The 11,030-nt window shown below is 30.8% G+C and overlaps 1 long non-coding RNA gene across 1 annotated transcript; it reads right to left on the bottom strand.

Moving 5' to 3' along the window:
* Window positions 1-2,283: 2,283 nt before the first annotated feature.
* On the bottom strand, window positions 2,284-10,783 carry LOC111084474. Its single transcript, XR_002609575.1, has 2 exons — window positions 10,687-10,783; window positions 2,284-2,437 (listed from the first exon to the last, which is right to left on the bottom strand). It is a non-coding gene; the product is annotated as an uncharacterized LOC111084474 (long non-coding RNA).
* Window positions 10,784-11,030: the final 247 nt, after the last annotated feature.

The following is an 11,030-nucleotide window of genomic DNA, read 5'->3' as shown; positions in this document are numbered from 1 at the left end:
AAAATTTGAGGCTGACGTCATTCGAAAATGTGAATGTATCTTTGGCAGGCTTAGCTTAAACCTCGGGTTCGAGTCCATGTCTTGTCAAGTTCAGTCCTTCCTATAATATAAAAAACTTGATACTCTATGTGGTTTAGTTCAATTCCAAATTTTATTTTATAAATCTAAAAATATCTTTTAAAATTTGCTTATACGAAGACCTGTCTGTGATGTATGTAAAAATTAACAAGTCATATCTTTCTAGCCACAATTAATTTTAACAGTAATTAATGTTGTTTTAAATTTTGTGACGTTAATGTTTGAAATTTATGTATTTGAAACGTATTCTTTTTCTAATTGCACAAATAAGACTTAATGTTATTTAACATATTACAAGATTGGAAGTTTGTACAAGCATAAAATGTATTTGTATAAACCTTTAAAGTTAATTGTAGTTCTGTGGTAGGTATATATTATATATCTCACTTTCTTATAGTGTCCGAGGTGACTGTAAACTCACTTCATGCAGTTGGTTCTTCATAACACGTGTTACATATACACGGAGTCATGAGGGACACATTTCCAGAGTTTGAACATTTTTACCTCCGCTACCGAAGTGGGCGAAAGTTATGTTTTCACCCCTGTGTGTGTATGTGTGTTTGTGAATGGATTTGGACGAAAGTTGGTATACATTTGGCCAATAGTTAAACTTAGGAGTGCATAGTTTTGGCGGGTCAAGGTCACAGCAAAATCCCGAAAATCTAAAAAATCCCATCTCTCAGCATGGTATCGATTTTTCACACTATGTTTGCTCTATAACTCAGTCAAAAATGATCGAATTTTGGTGAAACTTGGTGGACTTATGTTGAATATTATTCCTTATTGTCCTGAAAAAAATGATCCGTATCCGTTGATAACGACGGTCGTATGGACCCATTTTTTGAGACCCGAATATGATCAACGCTGCGTGGTAGAGATATGGGTTCTACTGAGGTAGAGATATGGGTTCTACTGAGTGCCTCTATAGTTCCTTTTCAATTTTTATAAATTCTTCCCTAGACACATGTTCTTTAATTCTACATGTGACAAATCACTACTCTTGTCCTTCCACACTAGAACCCCGGATCACCATTATTGTGAAGATCAGGTAACTGTCTATCTATGTTTATCCTTGTAACATCATTGTATTATATTGTTGTATCTGTGTTTATCCTTGTAACATCATTGTATTACATTGTTGCATCTATGATTAATCAAATGAACAGTTAAATCTGTACTTGCAGGATGTCAAAAAATGTATCCGTGAGAAATTTGCAGCAGCTCAAGTGGATCCAGAATCTATACTCACTGGAATGATTGACAACTGTTTCTGAAGATGTAAGTTGATACAGTTAAAATATATCAATATGTTAGCAAGACATTAAACAATCATCTCTGGACTTGAACATCTTATGTCAGACCTTGTATTAACTATTCATATATCACAAGTTTCAATTTGAATAAAAAATACCCTTATAATTAAGAGTGTACTGTAAATGTTATTATTAATTATTCTGTTTAATTTTGTTTTAATATTTATTTTCTTTTTGTAACATAATAGATTGAAGCTTTAATGTTTTTTTTATTTTTCAAATTTGTTAACGTTATGAAAATATGTGGTTATTTATTAAAGTTGCACTTTATGTTTTACTTTTAACATGTTTTTTTTTAAATAAGGTCAAAAACGCATTAAATAGAAATCAACATTTCATTATAATTGAGTTGTTCAATTTCTTCTTTGTGGTGTTTGACATTTGTTAACTTTTATAAATGAAACACTGTGAACTATGGAGTGAAAATATTAACCAGTAGATGTATAGGATCTGAAATCAAATAAAATACTGAAACACAAATATTTTAAAGGTTTTCTTTTCCATGACTATAAAGGTAAGTTATATGAGCTTGTAAAATTCATAAATAACAAAGTTTTGTCTCTATTTTAGTTATAATAGATTCCTCTGTTCTAATTTTGCCTATCTTAAATTTGAGTTGAACATATTGTATTACATTAAGTTTCTGAACTTGAATCTGAACATAATTTATAATATTATAATTTTGTCTTCATTTCAGTTTTACATAAGTACATCTAACTGCTTTTTACAGTGAAATATTTTCAAACTGTATAAAATATCAGTACAGTTGTAGTTTCAGAAATTTACTATTTTCTGAATGACACTGTTTCTCAATAATAGTGTTTTGTGTCAAAATAATTTAGGTATCTTTTTTAATTTAATCATATTTAATAAATCACTACAAATGCAACAGTTTTGATGCTTTATGATAGTTTTATTTTCCAGATAAACGTATTTGAGAGTTAAACATATCCCAAAAAGAAGGAAACCACGACAGATTCAGATTATTATATTATAGGTAATATGTAGATACTGGTCCTCATCAACTGTTAAGTCATCCATTGAAGCTGTAAATACCAATAATATTAAAATAATTAATTATTAATGTAAATTCACATAGAGCAAACCCAATAACATTTCAATCAGTACACTAATAAATTTATTTAATACCAAATTAATCAATGTCACGAAATAAGTTAATTTACTCCTGAAGTAGAAGATAATGTCACCTTCTCAATCAATATTATTAATGTGCATTTTCATGAGCCACGTTACAGTGCTGACACAATGTGCATATAGCATGTTCTTTGATAAATTAATTTTCATTACAAAATATAAAAATGTGAATTTCTTTAAACATTCATTTTAAAATTGTTCACATATGGGTAATAATGCAACACAATTCTAAACTTTTTTACACATTCGGAATTCTAGGCTACATAAATTAAAAATACATAAAACATTTGACAAATATCTTACTAACAGTCTCCAGATTGTAATAGAGAGAGAGAGAGAACAGGTTGCACACTAGATGGCGACACTTAGCAAAATTATCAGTTTGTTTTTTTGTTTCTAGTTATGCACAAAGCTACACAATGGGCTGTCTGTGCTCTGCCCTCCACGGGTATCGAAACCCGGTTTCTTGCGATGTAAGTCCGCAGACATACCGCTGTGCCACTGGGGGTCATTTATTTCAGAGAAAATCCACATGGGCTATCTTCTGTGTCCACCGCTGGAAATCATATCCAGGATTTTAGCGTTATAAATCCGTGGACTTATCCCTTTCCCTCTAGGAGACAGTAAAACCTTCAGACTGTCGTCTTTATATAAACTACTTATATTACTACTTTCAAACTATTTATACAACTAAAAATTGTAAATAAAATGTTTTTACCTACTTCCACGCCCTTCGTCTTTTGTAAATAATAAATAAATTGTTTTCACACACAGATACCAATTACAAATAAAAAATGTAATCAACTTACTTTGTCCAAGATTTGGTATTTAGCAGCTGACTGTTTACAAGGACACTAATAATGAGTAAAGAATATTAAGTTACTTTTACTATGACGTCACCATTACACTAATTGTTGACGTTCTTGTTATTTACTTCAACACACATCTATTTTGTAACAAAGATTGTTGTACTGTAAATAACCACCGAGCTCTGTTGTTAATCGCTGTATTACTTGATTTTAATAATAAATGTTTGTAATTTAGACTGATTTTACCAAGGAATAGCAAGTATACATATTTAAAAAGTTTAACATTTATGTACTTTACATTAAGTATATCAATTCGTTTCTTCATTGTACATAGTAAAGCAGATCTGTAACGTGTATTGATAGTTACAGGTCAGATTATTGGACAATTTCCACTAACAGAGATCAGTGCAAATTTTTAAAGATAATGAAAACGTAAATTCAAGAGGTGTTCACCCTCGTTGTTCAGAACTCTGTTAATATAAACATAAGTTCTGTTGTTCTTAGATAAAAAAAGTGATAACTTCGAGTCACCAATCAATAAGTAGTATGACAAAAGATATCGAAACCTATATTTATAAAATCTCCATACCCTAAGGATCCAACCATCAAATACATAAGTAATGTTAAAAGGAAATATAACGTTTATAGAAGCTGTTATACCTATCACATAAAAGTTATCCTAAGCATGCATTCTATGTGTGTTGGTATTCTTTCCCATTTAAATATCATTATAATCATTAACATGGTGAACGACTTTAATCCTCTCTCACAGGTAGGCCAATGTGCACATGAAACGATATTTCACACAATTACATTAAATATTTTATTAAACTACTATGTTATCAACGTAAAAGTATAAAACTTCAATGTGCGAATCTGTAAGTAATAGAGGATTACGACCAAAATCTATATTTAGAGAATCTTCATATAATTCTTCGAGATAAATGGGAATTGAAAAGTATGGTTTAACCTATTGATGCTGAAAACTACATAAAATAATTATTCTTATATCATACTGAATTCATTTAGTTTATAATTGATTTAGAATTATCACTTTATAACCACTACAAGTTTTTCAGTCATAAATCCAAATTAAAATAACACTTAATTTTTTATTCTTTTAAAATTTATCCTTTATTCTTCCAAATGTATAAATAAGCTGTTTGTAAATAGAAAATATCATTTGTGTGAAGACAATTTCTTTGTGTGTATTTGAAGTAACACCAAATATTTATTTTAAACTGATGACCATATTTGCTTTTGTCAAATAGCACATAATTGAAACAAGAGAACTTTTTAGTATACAAAAGAATAATTGTTAAACCTTGATATTTTTTTGCCGGAATGATAGAAATCTTACAAACGATTATTTTATGATCACATATATGTATACTATTTAAAATAGTTCTATTCGTTTATAACGGTATGATTCTGTAAAAAAAATACCTTCAGGTATATCAAAATAGGATGATTGGATCTTTGAATAGTAGATGTAATGCTTTACTCTAAAAAAAGTTCATCTTAAGGGAGACCTTATATTATGACCAATATTACTTTCGTATGGTACATAGTTAAACTACAATTACATAAATAAACAAAAATATGACATGATTTGAAATCTTTTTTAAATGCAGTGAAATGCAGTGTTATGTTTCTTCACTGTTATGTATTTAAGATATACTACATTACTTTACTGTAAATCGACAACTACAGATTTTAGAAGATATACCTGAATTGGCTTTTCTAATGGAACTTTTGCATAATATCATTTTTAAACATTGTCCAACAGAAATTCATTATTCAAAAATTATACTTTTTCTGAAACAAAGAAGGTCATATGTGGTTAATTAATTATTAACATCATTATTATTCTGATCACTTAATAGAGATAATCTTATTTTGTAGAAATAATAGTAAGTAACAAATATCCTGTCAGTAAGTTGAATTTAACAGTTCAAATTATAATAATCGATAATTTCCTTTATTGAATGTAATTTTCATTTTATGCACTAGATGGCTGAAACTTCTCTGCGATCGTATGAGTCTGTCAATGCATAAATAAATTCTTTCCAATTAGATTCTAATGAACAACATAAAGAAAGTTTTAAAATAAAATATTTTTTATCAAATAGTCCAATATTTTAGGTAAACAACAGCTTTGTGAACTAGAAATTTTGGTATGAATTTACTTAACGCCACTTTCTTTTTTCGTAGCAAACCTTATATTAAGTCGTTTCTTTGCTACAAATGTTTAGTGGGGCCGAGCCTGGCAGCTATGTGGGCATACGTGGTGCTATACTTCATGGCCTAGGATCCGTATAGCGTCCTCCCTATTAATCGTCGATGGCCCATGTCAGGGTTGTCCGATTGTGTGCACACACAGTGAGTTGAGGTGGAAAGCATGGGTTCTGCAAATGCTCCCCCAAACGTTGGTCCATCGCTCCGGGGTACTTGTACGGTCCAGGAGGAACCAGTCCATCTTCACTGGCCTCCAAAGTAATCTAAGAATAGATTTAAAACATTTGTTTCCATCGTTAAAAGTATTTATTGCAGCATGTAAAAAACATTAATTTTGGCTAAGAACAAGTATTTTAGGGCTTTCTTTGTCTGTCAATAGATGGCGAACCTTTCATTTCTTTCATTAACAAATATCATTTTCTGGTAGTGGTAAGAGGATTCGTTTTTTCAAAACCATTATTATGTGACTCTCTTTCCTAGCATGCTACCATCTTCAGGCCAAAAATAGAACTAAAATATTAAAAAATATGTTATGTTTGTTTCTTTGCAATATTCTGCTGCTTTCACAATTTTGGTCTTTTAAGTTTATATCATTTATTTCTTTTCATGTCTGTCTTCTATGTACATTAACATATTATTCAGTATGAAAATCAAGTCATCTTTTTCGCTTCCAAATTATGTTTTCTGGATTGTCAAGAGTCTTCTAAAGCCAGCCTTTATAGAATATGTATGTGTTGTCAGATATAAAAAGTAAAAAAAACTCTTCATTCATTTATACTTAAGAGTGTAAAAGCTTGTTTAGTACACGACTATAATCTTCCTATTACAGTACATGAAGATAATCGATTCCTTAGTACCAGATAAATCTTCTGGTATTTGCAATCATTAGGCAGTTTTACTTGACTTAGGGTTAACGTTTAATTTAACACTCATCTGATTCCGTTCGCTATGTCTTTCACCAGATGCAGTACTGCTTTAGCATCCATCTTGAAGCTGCATCTCTCTTAGTTATACTTCGAGAAATTATGGAGCCACTCTCTTCTATTTAAGATTTTATTTATAGCTGTCTTTTTTGCATTTTTCGCTATTTTTTATTATATCTTTACCCATATAAACCGGGTTTCATTGAACACGATAATGTATCATTATATTCATACATTCTTCCAGCACTTGCTTTTCTATATTTGTGTCAAGAATGTTTATTTTTATGTAATATTTTTGCCTTCTATTTACATTTCGTACTCTCTGTACTTGAAGTACCAAATTGGTTCCATGTGATAATAATATGATTTTGTGACATTGTAATTTTCATGTTGTTCTTTTGTGTTAAATGATTGATTATTATCCGTGTTCTGACTGTTTGTATTTAATTATTCTTTGTCAATTGTTCAGGCATCGTATTCTTGTATTTTGTATACATCTGCAAATAAAATTTCAAAATTGGATCCATACTTCAAAACTTCGGATCCGTATGGTGTCCTCCCTATTAATTAATTGTCGACTAACCCAGGAAAGTGGTCTGTCGCAATTGTATGATCACACAGTGAGTGTGGGTGGAGATGGAAAGCGTGGGTTCCGTAAATGTTGGACCATCACTCTGGGGTACCAGGAGGAACCATTCCATCTTCACTGGCCTCTCTCATTAATTTAGCAATAAAATCAAAACATTCATTTCAATGATCAGAATTATTTGTTGCTAACACAAAAACATTAAACTCTGTTTGGCTGAAAATACATATTTCAGGTTTTTTTTATATCTATCAGTGGATGGCGCATTCTTCATAACAAATTATATTATCTTCTGCTATTTAATGTGTATTAAGTGGATTTATTATTATTATTGTAAGATATACCACAAGTAGCAAATAAAATCCTTGTGAATTTTCACTCCAAACTGGTCTGCTGTCAATGTGTCATTTCGGTTATTAATTACAGTGCAATATTAAATCAAGTTTTGTTAATTACATATATGGAAACAAGGAAAATTTATCTTCCTCATATCATTTTTATATATCTTTTTTTTAATTCATTATTTTACAAGGGAATTATCAATAGAATACAAATTTTAATTAGGGAATGTAATGTACTCCAAGTTTTTTTTTTCTACTTTCACTATAATATTATCCATCATTGTTCAAATATGGTAATTTTAGCTGACTGGTATAGCTACTCTATGATGTAATTTGTGTGTTGGGTACAAGCGATAATGTTTGTCGTAGTAACACTATCAGTATGTTTCATTTCATTTTTAATTCATTTTAAATTAACCTCTGACTTCTTATTGATTTTCGTAACTTTGATGTATTTCCGGAAACAACAGATATTTAATATAGTGTACAAGAAAGTAATTATTTGTAAACATTTTGAACTATAACTTGGACGACTTTAATATAAAAAAACTGGGTTTCGATACCCGTTGTGGGCATAGCACAAACAATTTATTTAATAATACGTGACCATCATAGTCAAGGCTCGTTCGTGTGTGAAGAAAGCTTCTGGAACACATTCTAACTACAAATTATCAACTTCTTTAAACACACATGTAATTTTCAAATATTATTATTATCACTTTTTAACACCTCAAAATGAAGATAGTTTTCATGATTTATACGTTTGTGTAATAATGAGTTAATACATTTTAGTTTACCTCCCCCCAAAAAAAATACATGAAAGACTGTATTATATTTGTTTAAGAAGTGTATATGTACTACAAAACGACAGCCCTTTGTATATCTTTAGTTCCACTTCAACTTAAAACCACATTCAATAAACCAGTGTTCTTGCTTTATGAAAGTTTTATTTTCTAGATAAAGATATTTGAGAGTTAAACATATCCCGAAAAGAAGGAAACCACGACAGATCCAGATTATTATATTATAGGTAATATGTAGATGCTGGTCCTCATCAGATGTTAAGTGATCCGTTGAAGCTGTAAATATAAATAACATTAAAATAATTAAATATTAATGTCAATTCACTTAGAACAAAGCTAATAACATTAAATATATCAGTCAAATTATTTAATTGTTTGTTTGTTTTTGAATTTCGCGCAAAGCTACACGAGAGCTATCTGCGCTAGCCACCCCTAATTTAGCAGTGTAAGACTAGAGGGAAGGCAGCTAGTCATCACCACCCACCATATAGTTATAACTGTATAGGACATAAACAGGACACAGTTGTTTTTGGTGTCCAATAAACGTTTAACGTTCATTGTCTCAGAATTATTATTCTAAAATGAGGTGTACCTGAAGCCTTATAGCGAGGGTTACTTGTGTCATTCCATATAAAAAATCCTTAAATAATTGCTAGTCTGACTGATTGCTTTGACATGTATCAGTCTATGTATAAGGTGCAATAGAGTGGGAACACTGTGGTTGTCTGTTATTGTATAACATTTTTTTTATATATGCATGTCTTTAAGGTTTGGACTATTTGTGAAAAATATACGACTAAATATTACATTTTCCGTTCAAGAAGGTAGAAAATAGTAACGATGATGTATTTTGCTGTTAGTTTCATTTCAAAATATATTGTTAAAAGTTTCAAACACGTGAAAACGATGAAGGATCTGAACAACTCAGTTCTAGGGAAATGTTGATTCTTTATACATAATAACTTAAAGGAAGGGAACTTTATTAATCTATATAGGGAAATGTAGATTTCCATTATGCCTTTTTGGCCTTATTTTATAATAACCACATATTTTAATAAAGTTATGTAATTTTGAAAAATAGAAGAATAATTAAAGCATCAATTTACTATGACAAACTTAAACATATTAATTAATACGATTAGCTATATATATAAGTGCGAATGTCTCTCTCTGTCTATTAGGTCTGTTACTTATGCAAGGCCACATGTTTCAAGTTCCAAACTCCAAACTCGAGATACAAATACAAGCTATGTATGGTAGTGGCCTTAGAGGCCGTTTTAGGGCCGCAACTTAAAGCTAAAGTGATCAATATAACAATTGTTAGCAAACAGGAAGACCAACTGGTCTCAAATTGAGAAGGCTGGGTTTTTTTTTTTGGGTAATATGTAATCAATACGGCTATTATGTACGTTTCTTCTTTGTGTGAGAACTTCTAATCATTCTATCCATGATCAAGCATCTGTTAAAACGATTTGAAAACTTGCGAAGTCTTCATTTGTGCTCTTTACCTCCCCCTCTTTCTCTTCTACACAAAATGCCTACTCTCTAACTCTGAAAAAGGCTGGCGCTTTCTCCAAACATGCGCACACACTGACTTAACTAATTAGGCTTGCTCCAGCCATACCTTTTGCTTTGCTTGCGTGTACTCGCAAAAATCGGCTATACGGTGACTTTACGGAGAGAAATCGAAACAGCACTGTCAGTCCATAAACTTACCACTGACCCAGGGCTAGAAACAAGGTAGTCAAGTACCAAATTTTGGGTAAGTCGGGAGTTAAAATTCCCTATCTTTTGATGTTTTGATTTGTGCTGTGTCGATTACAGCGACTTTATTATCGTTCCATTTAATGAATGTATTCTCTTCTTGTTGCAACACAAAAAAAATTGCCGATAGCAAACGTGCATGATAATTTCCTCGTCCAGGGCCATTTTAACTCTCTGTGTTTCCAAAACAAATTCAGATACATTGCTCCTGCTTTTTGCATGACATTTCAAGCTTTGGTTAAAATAACTTTAGCCAATTTTTTTTTGTTGTTGTTGTTATCTTTGTTGATTTTGATATAAATATTTAGTTAGGTAAAGAAACCATTTTGACTATTTTGTATTTTTTTGCAAAAATCACGATTAATGTGGTTGATTTACTCAAAACATCTCAGGATATTTAAAGCCATTTTCATCCGAGTAACGCCGCGTACTCCGCTAGTTTACAATATAATTCTAATTGTAATGGTATTCTTTACTTAAACTTGTGATATATGAATAGCTACAACAAGGCCTAACCGATAGACGACACGTTACGTTATTTGAAACTATAAACATTTTTAGATGTTCTTGTAGATAATAATGTTTATACACTTTTCAGCACATAAGATGTTCAAGTCCAGAAATAGTTGGTTAATATATTGCCAACATAATTGTATGTTTAACCTTATTAACTTACCTCTTTAGAAACACTTGTCAATCATTCCAGAGAGTGTATTTTCTGGATCCTCTTGAACTGCTGCAAATTTATAAGCGACGCAGTTTTTGACACTCTGCATGGATAGATAAATAAGGCTTAACGTTATGTAAGATACTACAAGATTGGAAGTTTGTTGAAGCATAAAATATATTTGTTTAAAGCTTCAAAGTTAATTATAGTTCTGTAGTAGGATATCACATATAAAACTGTCATGGGTGAATATAAAGTTACTTCAATCATTCTTTTTTTCATAACTCCAAAACCGTAACCTATGTGTTAGCGAAATTAAATATGCTTACACTTGGGGCCATGATGATGAGGGG

Source organism: Limulus polyphemus, unplaced genomic scaffold, assembly GCF_000517525.1.
Source record: "Limulus polyphemus unplaced genomic scaffold, Limulus_polyphemus-2.1.2 Scaffold77067, whole genome shotgun sequence".
Taxonomy (NCBI): domain Eukaryota; kingdom Metazoa; phylum Arthropoda; class Merostomata; order Xiphosura; family Limulidae; genus Limulus; species Limulus polyphemus.
Note: the sequence above shows the minus strand (reverse complement) of the source record. Positions and strands in the feature narration are given on the sequence as shown.